The sequence below is a fragment of the Bubalus bubalis genome, chromosome 6 (assembly GCF_019923935.1).
Source record: "Bubalus bubalis isolate 160015118507 breed Murrah chromosome 6, NDDB_SH_1, whole genome shotgun sequence".
Lineage (NCBI taxonomy): Eukaryota > Metazoa > Chordata > Mammalia > Artiodactyla > Bovidae > Bubalus > Bubalus bubalis.
In genome coordinates this window covers 58,329,431-58,342,767 of record NC_059162.1, presented here as the reverse complement: position 1 = coordinate 58,342,767, position 13,337 = coordinate 58,329,431, and the positions used below count along the sequence as shown (strand labels likewise).

Sequence of the window (13,337 nt, the reverse complement as noted above, 5' to 3'; positions counted from 1 at the left end):
CATCTCTTTCCACAGGAAACAAATTCGAATGTAATGGAATTTCATTTCATTAGAAATTCAATTCAACCAATCATATTACCTCATCTTCCTGGTTGTGACTGGTTTGAGGAGGAGTATGTGACTTAAGTTGGTCCCATGCAAATCATGCTTGAAATCATTTTCAGATTGGAGCTAAAAAGGAAGAAACCTTCTTTCTTTGCTGCTAGAAGAGCTGCTTAGATGAGAAGAGATCAAGGTTGCTAGGAGCCATGCCCCCCATGGCATGGAGAAAGCCATCTGCAAAGAATACGAGACAAACTGATTAGAAATAGAGAGGGAATCCTGAAAGTGTTCTGCCACAGAATCCAGACATCACCAGAACCTTCAGAATGTTCGCTACATCCTGTGTTTGGTTTATACCAGCCTTTTGGAAGGGCAAGTTAGGGTTCAGTCATTGGCAAGCCAAAGTTGTCCAACTTGTGCAAAGGATATCTTATACTTACAGTGTGTTCAATAAATACATACTGATTACCTGGTTGCTTTGATGTCAGTGTTCTTTCCGTACTTTTTGCTTCTGCACTTTCTTTGTGTCCTACGACTTCATTCTCAATAAGGTTTGATCAAAAGCAAGCCTCCAATTTCCTAGTAATAACTGCGTACCATAGCCCCAACCTTGACCAAAGTCATTTAATATGTCTGTGTTTCAGTTTCTTGATTTGTAAAGTATGGCAAATAATAACAGCAGCTACTTGTTTAGCCATCTACCGTATTTCAGGTACTGGCCTAATGCTTAACATATATTATTCTAATTTTTACAGCAATTTTCTAACACATTCATAATGATCCCCATTTAATAGATGAGGATGCTGGGATGCAGTGAGTTTAAACCAAGGTCATACAGTTTGAGCGACATAATTCTGATTATACCCAGGTTTGTCTGAGCCTGTACTCTTTCCAATGTCCCATGATGCCCTGCTTATTCAAAAAGCTTGTGTGCATAATAAGATAATGCAGGTAAAGTTGAAAATGGTAAAAATCATTCTCCAATTGACAACAAAAATGTGGAAGTGGACCTAAATATTAACAAGGAAGATTTAGGTTAAGGAGAACATTCTAACTACCTCAATTATGGCATAGGAAGAATAATTGAAAAAGTGCTGAATCTCATATATATGAGAAATTTTATGAAGAGAGAAAGTGCAGCCAAGATTCTGTTCCATGTCTGAAGCCTCAGTAAAACTCAGAAGGATATAAGTAGGGAAGCTTTGCTAAGCATGGGAGAACTAAAGTTCTTCTCATTTTTGCCATTGAACAATTAATTCCTTAGACTTGGCATTTCCTTCTTGGTCCTGTTAATGCAGTATGCTTATACGATATGAAGATTTTGACTTACAGATCCAAATGATAATATCAGCAGTGTTTGAAAGGAACAAACATATAGTAATGCTGTATATGTATCATTAAAATATATACAAATCCTATTTTGGTAAAATTTAACTAAAAGAAGGAAAAGACTCAGTCTATGCATTGAATGACATTTTGTAGTAAAACTCTGATGCTCTTCAAGCTGTAATGACTATTCCAAACAACTTCAAGGAAACCACATTATAAATACCTATTTTATGTCCATTTTCTTCATTAGCTGTGAGTACTTTGGTAACAGAAATTATGTCCTACTCATCTTTTTATCTCTAGAATCTAACATAGCTGAAATATGGCATAGGTTACATTATCATTTTCATAGGTCCTTGGAACTTTAGTTTTCATAGACTTCTTCCATTAAAAAACATATTGAAAATTGTATTTTATTACCATGTTGTTACAAAGGTAAATACATTAGCATTACATATTTTAATATTTTTTTAACTTAAAAGTTAATTTTTACTTGCACAGCTAATTTGCACAGCTCCCTAAAAGTACTGTGGCCTCCAGGCACTGTGCCTATCTTGCCTGTATGTGTTAAATGCAATTTTGTTAAATTAATGAAATGAATAAATAATTTTAAATTAACACCTACCTGATAGCATGATTCTTAGAGCTTCTATAATGGAGTAATGCCCAGCTTAAAATAGTTTTCAAAACAACTAATTAATATAATCATCACAAAGTACTAACATTCATTTAATCTGAAGCCAACTATTGAAATGTACCTCTGCAAACAAAATTAAAACCCAAGAGCAGTGCAGAAGCCTGTCAAAGTGGCAAAATAAATATTTTAAAATAATAACAGAGGTTGCTGTAATTCTGAACAAATAGAGCCCACCTCTTAAAACAGTGAAAAGTAAATAGTTTCTTTTTAAAATTCTGACATTCCAAGAGAGTCAGTTCATAAGGTGGATACTTTAAAAAATGTGGGTTTATACTTGGAGCCGCATAGTTATTGACTATAATTTAGTTAAACGTGTGCCCAGAACTCTGGCCCTGCTGCCTTTCACAACATTGCTTTTGGAACTCAGCACTTCTCCACTGTTGTTTCCAGAGACATCTTTTTCATATAGAAAATTGACTGATGAAATCTTAGGCATGAATAAATGCTAATGTATATAATAAATTAAAATGCTGTCATTGTATAAGAAAGGTTTATTGGCTAACTGTGCTATTTCTTCTGGTAATTCAAAGCCTAGTGTTTAATTTACAGAATGAAATGGGGAAATCAATTATTCAGTTCATAGTATGGCAAAACTGGTTTTCAAAATTATGTTTTGGGAGGCAACCAGGCTGATTTCTCCACAACTTAAAATGTAGGGTCAAATCTGAACAGTTTTTTCCCACTTCAAAATGTATTGAACAATGTTCAAACTATGAGGAAGCATTTTTGGATTGCCTGGACAACGTGTGCAAATTAGTACCTGGATAATAATTCAGATTCACCCTTCCAAAAAGGATATCATACATATAAAGTGGTGCTAGTATTTATGGGATGGACATTTACCAGAATAGCTCTTAAAGGCTACATTATAAAAGTGCATTAAAGTTGCCTAAATTAATTAACCATTGAAACTGAAATGGATTCAGCTAATGGATTCTGCCTTCCCAGAAAGTGCCCTCTTTTAATAATAAAAAAGCAGAAAAACATGTTTTTCCTTCTCTTTTTCATAACATCTAGCCTCCTGAGTAACAGCGGGAGGAAGAAGGGGACTGCCCAGACATGGCCTGGGCCAGCAAGAGAGAGAGGTGGTCCAGGGATCCGACACTCTTGCATCTCCTCTCCAAGGGCAAATGGGCCATCTCAGCAGCTGCCATATCCTTCTGCCCTCCGAAACAGAAAACCCTGCTAGAGTTTCAAACTTACCTCCTGAATTGCATTACCAAACTGGCAGCCTTGCCAGATCTCTGTCAATGCCTGTTATATGTGAAGGTGGTGAAGGCTTTGAGGGGCTTGTGAACAGGAAAGGGTATTTGTGTTTGGGAGGGGGCACCACCTGGCTTAGCTACCTGCCATCCATTGGGTGGTTCTGGAGATGAAACGAATACAACAGAGGAGGAGGACACCCAAGATTACTTGGTCCATCTCATGCTAGCAGGGAGAATCCCTGTGCATGGTTGAACTCATAAGGGGTCTTGTATTGAGTGTGCTAGTTATCCCAAGGCACATAATGCAGAGTTCCAAAGATCGAGGTTGTGGACTCAACTCACAGTTATTCAGGCAGCCTTTCAGCCAAACAAGCCCTGTATTTTCCCACATTCCCCAAACGACATCCTCCTCTGGTCATCTTATTGCTGGTGAGCCATTCCAGCAGAGGGCAGGCAGGGGAAAGGAGAGGAGCCATATATTACAGCATATGTCTAGAGTGTTCTGAACAAGTTAAGACAAATTTTCTGGATTACTAAGAACAACAAAGGTCTTTCTGTCCAAATATTTTTTCTCCTGTCTGTCTGTATAAGGTGTTGCCTGTTTTTGGAAGCCCCTCTCTCAAGGAATTCACAGTCTGGTTTGGGAAGGCAAAAGAAAGACACATGGAATAGTGAAAGAGCCAGGCTCAAAAGTCATCCCAAGTAAATTCATGAGTTTCAAGAGAAGGAAGAGAGTCTTTGGGTACAGCATTTATAGATTAAAAGTATAAATATCAATAATCAATGAGTACAGAGTAGTGAGAGTCAGTGTTTGGGCAAATGTAATTGTTGAAAAATACGCTGAACAGGTTTGGATGACAGTCTCACAGAGAAGATGTATATAGGCATCCCACTAGAATTTGGTTTAGGTAGGACAGATCTCATTGGATCTCATCTTAGTACCAGGCCTTTGTGGTCATCAGCCAGTATGAAGGGACTGGAAGATTCAGGATTTGTTGGCATTCCAGGAGGAAAAAGTCTATATCTTTCCATATCATTCATTAATGTCTGTGTGACAATGTCATGGGCAACTCACTGTGGGGAGATCTTCATCAGATAAACAGGGCTGCAAAATTCATAGCCAAGGAATGTGGGCTGGAGTGGCACTCCCATCCCCAGCTGCTACCTGAACACCCAGGACTGGCTGGGAACCAAGCAGACATGCTGAAACCAGGAGCCTCAGCCACAAATGGCAATGTTACAGCCGCTTAATCCTAAATGAAAAGTAATTGCTTCTGGCTTCAAGAATAAAGGAAAAACAAGATCAGCCTTGGCCGAATCACATTTTTTTCTTCCAAAACAACCAAGCTATAGGCTGGGTTCTAAAACTTCCTTGGTATTTGAAAATGTGAGAAAATGCATGTTTTCTGTCAACATAATTTAAATCCAGCCAAGAGGACTCATATATACGAACACTTGAATACAAATACATTTTTGATTAAAATGATTAAGTCAAATGTGCTTACTTTTAGCTGTAGAGGATGACATCTAAAATTTAATTTACCTGAATATAATTTTAGCAAGTTGGCCTTCAAAATAGCTGTTGCTTTTTTTTTTTTTTTTGGAAGCTTTTCCTACTGAAAAGTCTCAGCAGAAGTTGCCAGAGCTCTTTTTCTGTATAGCTGAAATTGCACATGGAGAAATACAGAAGAATGAGGAGGAGTAAGACATTTGACTACTTCTAATACATCCTCGTTGATGATAATGTCTTCTCTATTAAAAAATTGATAAAAATCATAAAGAGACAGCTATGAGTTTAAATTACTGTTAGAAAAATCTAAAGACAACTTTAACCCACACCTGAGTATGTAATATTTGTGCTTTTATTTGTTTACCTCTCAAGGGGCTACAGAAAGTCAAACATCAGGACATTTTTTTAGGCAGTCTCCATTTCCTTAAGAGGAAGGGAGCAATGACAGAGTAAAAACAGCAGGAATGAGAACAAACAAATCTTGTCTTTCACGTTCTAACTTTTAAATTATATGCATTAATTTAAAATATGTGTGGCAAACTCACCATGATGTACAAGAACAATTAAAATGTATCTTGTCTCCTGAAAATGTTAGTCACTCAGTTGTGTCCAACTCTGCAACCCCATGGACTATAGCCTCTGTCCATGGGATTCTCCAGGCAATAATACGGGAGTGGGTTGCCATTCCCTTCTCCAGGGGATCTTTCCAACCCAGGGATGGAACCTGGGTCTCCTGCATTGCTGGCAGATTCTTTACTATCAGAGCCACCAGCAAAGCCCCTCTTATCTCCTAGAGCCATGTAAAATTTTCTACACAAATAGCAATTTCATGTGATTTAACCTAATACTTCAAGTCTTCATAGGGATGGGAAAACAACCCGATTTGTCTTCCTGTCATCATTCTGTTCTAACACTAATATTATAAAACTAATATGACACACACTAGCTTCTTGCAGGTGCTAACATTGAAGACATTCCTCATAGAAGAACCAAGGCTATTTATAGACATTGCTCACAGCTTGTACTTCTGCTTCCTTAATTCAAAATAGAAGAAAAAATAATTCTTATACCAGAAGTTTTTTGGATATCACCAGTGTTTTGGATTTAACCTAAGAGAACAGCACTGTGCCACTGACAACGGTGACTGCTTTCTCATGAGCCCAGGCAGGTGACAGCTGGAAGGCTGGCCACCAACCCAATAACCCGATGCACAATAATCATAAACTCAAGGGCTGCTTTTAGTGAAAGGTGTCAGCCAGTCCCTGAGGTAAAGAAACAGCAATGAACAACACTGAGAATGCAAAGAATGCCCACAGCTGACGAATCGTGCCCTCTATTGGTATATGACACACAGCCAGTGACCTAGAAAGCCACAGTGTTTCCAAAGGCAAAGGACTTTGGTGCTTAGTAACACTTGGAATATTTTTTTAAAAAGCGGTTCTTTTTACACCAGTACTCTACCATTCTATGCCATGAAAGGATACCGAGTGTTCAGACGGTCCCAATTTTCTTTTTTACACTAAACAAGATTCAGATGTTAGCAATGTTTCCATTTCCATTATAGAAGAAGCCTTAGGCAAGCTTTCTATTCTCATAAAATATGAGTATGTCCCAAGGAAATACAGATTTAAAGTATAATGTAAACATACATTTTAATGGAGCTACGCAGTGACTGCAAACATTTAGATGATTTGGAAGTTTGTATATTAATATGTATGTTGTTGATGCAATTTTAATCTAAATATGTCAGTTGCATACTTAAGGCAATCTCAGTTTTATATATATAAAAAAATTAAGACTACGGGAAACAGAGCCAATGGCATTAGGCCTAGTAGGGTCATGTGGCTACGGATGAGGTAAGGATCATCCATGGGTTAAGGCTGCCTTTCCAGACAGTCCAACAACTAAGTCACTAGTTTCCAAGGGCATTTGCACCACCTATGGAAAATGTCAGATCTGTGCACACCAGACAGATCCTTCACAACCCATCCCACCATCCCACTGCGCAAAAGTTGCTGCACCAGCAGACAAAGAAGGCTGTTTCTTTTCATTACCAAATAGATATACTATTCCTGTCAAAAAAAAAAAAAAAAGAGCACATAAAGTGTCTCTTCATAATATCACAACCAGTTGAGACCATGGTAAGAAAATCAGCTTGCCTAGATGAGGCCCCTTCTCTTCTTGGGCAGCCAGGACTTGAAGGAGAGACTCTGACCTGTGCCACTGGTCAGTGACTAATTTTACACACTGAACTGGTCCTGAGGAACTGAGCTGTCTTCTTCGTAAGTGAAGAACATTATCTTGCAGAACGGCACAGTGGTGTGAGTCAGGGGCACTCTGTGTGTGAATCAGACTGAGAAACAGCCAAATGAACTTACTAAAAGGATTTCTCCTTTTTGCTTCTATTTGCCAGTGTTAGAGTTTTACTGGCTTAGGTTGCCACCTTTTTCTAGTACCTTTTTTTCCCTATCCTGTTGGTCTCTTCTAATGGTTCCTAGAAATCCCTCTACTGACTCCTTATCAGAATCAAAAAGTGAGGAAGAAGAAAATGCTAATTACCTCAGTGAGAGTTCTGACAATGAGTGGGATTCCTTCGAAGAAGGGGACCCTATGGTACCCAACCTAACATCTCTTGATAGTCTTGCCTGGCAGGTTAAATACCATTTAAAAATATTCTACAACTTAGAAACCTTTATATCCTAAATTCCTGGTTACACCATGCTAAACTCTTGGATGCTAGCACACTAGTCCATGTACTTGGAGAGATAGGTCTAAGACTCTTCTATTGATTCCACTATGTACCCAAACTGAAACCAATCTCTGAATGGCCTCCTCTAGCTTCTTGTGGAGTCCCACCTTTCAAAAGCCCCTTATGAATCCCTACCAGCTTTCCACCTAAATAGAGCACTGTGACTCGCCACCAAGCAGCTACCCTGAACAAAAACTGAGCAGAGTCACTCCCGTACCTGAATGCCTTAAGCACATTTCTAATTGGTGCCTTTCTGGTTGTGGTATAGCTGGATAACTATAACAGTTAAGGAGATAGTCCATGTTAAGCCCATCAACACTGCTTACTCTTAAACTGACTTCCAAAATGCAGTTAACAAATTCCTAAGTGGATCACTACAAAGGTCCACCATTCCTTCTCATATCTCTCAGGTTGCCAGTTGAGAAAAGAATACAGTTACATAGTCCACAGTTGACTATGTCTTCTCAACCAAACTATGCCCTGCCTTCAGAAGTCCAAGTACGATCAAGTACTGAACATATGCCGAAGAGTCCTGTAACTCAACTACAGAAGATGCACCTTGTAAGTATTCCCTTTGAGAGACCCTGTGGATAAAATGAGAAATTCAGTAGAGAATTACTCCAAGAGGCCTTATTACAAAACATAAGTTTATTCTCCATGCTCAGTTCTCCCCACAATTTACTCTGCCTATATAATGGATTTAACTATAAACCTAATTATTAATGGGATGGAGAAAGGAGCCATTACATTGTGGAAAGTGTTAACTCCCAACAACACCTTTCTGGGTATAACTTTCTCTGATATTCATTTCCAGGAAGGTGGTTGAATTAACTTGAGTAATTAGACCAAAAAAAAAAAAATGGTGAGAATATGGATTTGTCTATTAGTTTTTATATTGCTAGGCCTACATCTCAGTTCACTTCAGTTCAGTCACTCAGTCGTGTCCAACTCTTTGCAACTCCATGGACTGCAGCACGCCAGGCCTCCCTGTCCATCACTAACTCCTGGAGCTTAACAAACTCATGTCCATTGAGTCAGAGATGCCATCCAACCATCTCATCCTCTGTTGTCCCCTTCTCCTCCCACTTTCAATCTTTCCCAGCATCAGGGTCTTTTCAAATGAGCCAATTCTTCACATCAGGTGGCCAAAGTATTGGAGTTTCAGCTTTAACATCAGTCCTTCCAATGAATATTCAGAACTGATTTATTTTAGGATGGAGTGGTTGGATCTCCTTGCAGTCCAAAGGACTCTCAAGAGTCTTCTCCAACACCACAGTTCAAAAGCATCAATTCTTCAGCGCTCAGCTTTCTTTATAGTCCAACTCTCACATCCGTACATGACCACTGGAAAAACAATAGCTTTGACTAGACAGACCTTTGCTGGCAAAGTAATGTCTCTGCTTTTTAATATGCTATCTAGGTTGGTCATAACTTTCTTTCCAAGGAGTAAGTGCCTTTTAATTTCATGGCTGCAGTCACTATCTGCAGAGATTTTGGAGCCCCCAAAAATAAACTCTGCCCCTGTTTCCACTGTTTCCTCATTTATTTGCCTTGAGGTGATGGGACCGAATGCCATGATCTTAGTTTTCTGAATGTTGAGCTTTAAGCCAACTTTTTCACTGTTCTCTTTCACCTTCATCAAGAGGGTCTTTAGTTTTTCTTTATTTTCTGCCACAAGGGTGGTATCATCTGCATATTTGAAGTTAAGGATATTTCTCCCGGCAATCTTGATTCCAGCTTGTGCTTCCTCCAACCCAGCATTTCTCATGATGTACTCTGCATATAAGTTAAATAAGCAGGGTGACAATATACAGCCTTGACGTACTCCTTTTCTTATTTGGAACCAGTCTATTGTTCCATGTCCAGTTCTAACTGTTGCTTCTTGACCTGCAGACAGATTTCTCAGGAGGCAGGTCAGGTGGTCTGGTATTCCCATCTCTTTCAGAATTTTCCACAGTTTGTTGTGATCCACAGTCAAAGGCTTTGGCATAGTCAATGAAGCAGAAATAGATGTTTTTCTGGAACTCTTACTTTTTCAATGATCCAACAGAGGTTGGCAATTTGATCTCTGGTCCTCTGCCTTTTCTAAAACTAGCTTGAACATCTGGAAGTTCATGGTTCACATATTGTTGAAACCTGGCTTGGAGAATTTTGAGCATTATTTTACTAGCATGTGAGATGAGTGCAATTGTGTGGTAGTTTGAGCATTCTTTGGCATTGTCTTTCTTTGAGATTGGAGTGAAAACTGACCTTTTCCAGTCCTGTGGCCACTGCTGAGTTTTCCAAATTTGCTGGCATATTGAGTGCAGCACTTTCACAGCATCATCTTTTAGGATTTGAAATAGCTCAATTGGAATTCCATCACCTCCGCTAGCTTTATTCGTAGTGACGCTTCCTAAGGCCCACATTGACTTCACATTCACTTGATTTCACATTCCAGGATGTCTGGCTCTAGGTGAGTGATCATACCATCATGATTATCTGGGTTGTGAAGATCTTTTTTGTATAATTCTTCTGTGTATTCTTGCCACCTCTTCTTAATATCTTCTGTTTCTGTAAGGTCCATACCATTTCTGTCCTTTACTGTGCCCATCTTTGCATAAATCGTTCCCTTGGTATCTCTAATTTTCTTGAAGAGATTTCTAGTCTTTGCAATTCTATTGTTTTCTTCTATCTCTTTGCATTGATCACTGAGGAAGGCTTTCTTATCTCTCCTTGCTATTCTTTGGAACTCTGCATTCAAATGGGTATATCTTTCCTATTCTCCTTTGCCTTTTGCTTTTCTTCTTTTCATAGCTATTTGTAAGGCCTCCTCAGACAGCCATTTTGCTTTTTTTGCATTTCTTTTTCTTGGGGATGGTCTTGATCCCTGTCTCCTATACAGTGTCATGAACCTCCATCCATAGTTCATCAGGCACTCTGTCTATCAGATCTAGTCCCTTAAAGCTATTTCCCACTTTCACCGTATAATCGTAAGGGATTTGATTTATGTCTTATCTGAATGGTCTAGTGATTTTCCCTACTTTCTTCAATTTAAGTCTGAATTTGGCAATAAGGAGTTCATGGTCTGAGCCACAGTCAGCTCCTGGGCTTATTTTTGATGACTGTATAGAGCTTCTCCATCTTTGGCTGCAAAGAATATAATCAGTCTGATTTTGGTGTTGACCATCTGGTAATGTCCTTGTGTAGAGTCTTCTCTTGTGTTATTGGAAGAGGATGTTTGCTATGACCAGTGCGTTCTCTTGGCAAAACTCTGTTAGCCTTTGCCCTGCTTCATTCTGTACTCCAAGGCCAAATTTGCCTGTTGCTCCAGGTGTTTCTTGGCTTCCTACTTTTGCATTCCAGTCCCCTATAATGAAAAGGACATCTTTTGGGGGTGTTAATTCTAGAAGGTCTTGGAGGTCTTCATAGAACCGTTCAACTTCAGCTTCTTCAGCATTACTGTTCGGGGCATAGACTTGGATTACTGTGATATTGAATGGTTTGCCTCGGAAACGTACAAAGATCATTCTGTCATTTTGGGGATCGCATCCAAGTACTGCATTTCAGATTCTTTTGTTGACTATGATGGCTACTCCATTTATTCTAAGGGATTCTTGCCCACAGTAGTAGATATAATGGTCATCTGAGTTAATTCACCCATTCCAGTCCATTTTCGTTTGCTGATTCCTAAAATGTTGATGTTCATTCTTGCCATCTCCTGTTTGACCACTTCCAATTTGCCTTGATTCATGGACCTAACATTCCAGGTTCCTATGCAATATTGCTCTTTACAGCATCGGACTTTACTTCCATCACCAGTCCCATCCACAACTGGGTGTTGTTTTTGCTTTTGCTCCGTCTCTTCATTCTTTCTGGAGTTATTGCTCTACTCTCCTCCAGGAGCATATTGGGCACCTACCGACCTGGGGAGTTCATCTTTCAGTGTCATAACTTTTTGCCTTTTCATACTGTTCATGGAGTTCTCAAGGCAAGAATACTGAAGTGGTTTGCCATTCCCTTCTCCAGTAGACCACATTTTGTCAGAACTCTCCACCACGACCTGTCTGTCTTGGGTGGCCCTTACATGGCATGGCTCATAGTTTCATTGAGTTAGACAAGGCTGTGGTCCATGTGATTAGATTGGTTAGTTTTCTGTGATTGTGGTTTTCAGTCTGTCTGCTCTCTAGTGGAGAAGGATAAGAGGCTTATGGCAGCTTCCTGATGGGAGAGACTGACTAAGGGGTAACTGGGTCTTGTTCTGATGGGTGGGGCCATGATCAGTAAATTTAATCCAATTTCTGTTGATGGATGGAGCTGTGTTCCCACCCTGCTATTTACCTGGGGCCAAACTATGGTGGAGGTAATGAAGGTAATGGTGACCTCCTTCAAAAGATCCCATGCATGTACTGCTACACTCAGTGCCCCCCACCCTGCAGCAGGCCGCCACCGACCTATGCCTCCACTGGAGACTCCTGGACACTCACAGGTAAGTCTGGGTCAGTCTCTTGTGGGGTCACTGCTCCTTTCTCCTGGGTCCTGGTGCATACAAGGTTCTGTTTGTGCCCTCCAAGAGTCTTTTTCCCAGTCCTGTAAGGTCTGGCAGCTCTATGGTGGGGTTAATGGCGACCTCCTCCAAGAGTGCTTATGCCATACCCAAGTCTGCTGCACCCAGAGCTTCTGTCCCTGTGGCAGGCCACTGCTGACCCATACCTCCACAGGAGATGCTCAAACACACTTCTGTCTCAGTCTCTGTGGGGTCCCTGGGTCCTGGTTCACACGAGGTTTGTTTGAGCCTCTGAGTGTCTCTGGCAGAAATGGGGTTTGATTTTAAACATGAATTCTCCCCTCCTATCATCTTGCTGGGGCTTCTCCTTTGCCCTCAGGCATGGGGTATCTCCTCACAACCGCTCCAGTGCCTACCGTCTTACTGGGGTTTCTTTTTGGCCTACACATGGCACCCTTTGAAAGCGAAAGTGAAAGTTACACAGTCTTGTCCACTCTGTGATCCCATAGACTGTAGCTTGCCTGGCTCCTCTGTCCATGAAATTCTGCATACAAAGTACTAGAGTGGGTTGCTATTTCCTTCTCCAGGGGATCTTCCCTACCCAGGGATCAAACCCAGGTCTCCTGAATTGCAGGCAGATTCTTTACCAACTGAGCCACTGGGAAAGCCCCTTTAGGAGTTCCTGTTTTGGGGGGAGGGAGTAGTGTAGTGTAGCCTAGTTACTCTAGACCTGTTATGGGACCTGCAGTTACAGTATAAACATTTTATAGGCTCCCACCAGGCCATCTCTAGCTAAACTGACTTATAAGATCATACCTGGGGATTAAACAGACACCTGCTCTGTAAGGAATATATTTCCTGCATCTTGGCATCCAAACTTTAGTCAAGAGCAAATAAAACATATTCCAAAAGACCACTGGGAAAGAATTAAGAAAGCATTTATGCTAGCAGATTAAAGCACTTCATCTGTATAATGTTTCCCGGAGCAGTACTTAATGTGCTTTCCACATCCACTGCAAACTTTTCAGGAACCCTTCTAACTTTAAAGAACTTAACTTCAGAAAATCTCAGCCTAAATACAATATGAAGTTAGAGTTTTTTTTAACATCATTGTTTTTCTACAACTTGCTTTGGATTTTCTTCTGGTTGAATAGAAGCATATGTACACTTGTAAATGAGTCTTGCTGTGTTTCTTTAGAGGAGTCAAAACCCAGGAGTTAACAACATATACATGAAATGCACGAGACCAGTAAGCCTTTTCACACACCTACAGTAAAGAGTGAAAACTGTGTGAGATCCTGCTTGACTGGGTATCCACA

General features: G+C 40.2%; 1 pseudogene; it reads left to right on the top strand.

Moving 5' to 3' along the window:
* Positions 1–7,270: 7,270 nt before the first annotated feature.
* On the top strand, positions 7,271–7,954 carry LOC102405956 (annotated as a pseudogene).
* Positions 7,955–13,337: the final 5,383 nt, after the last annotated feature.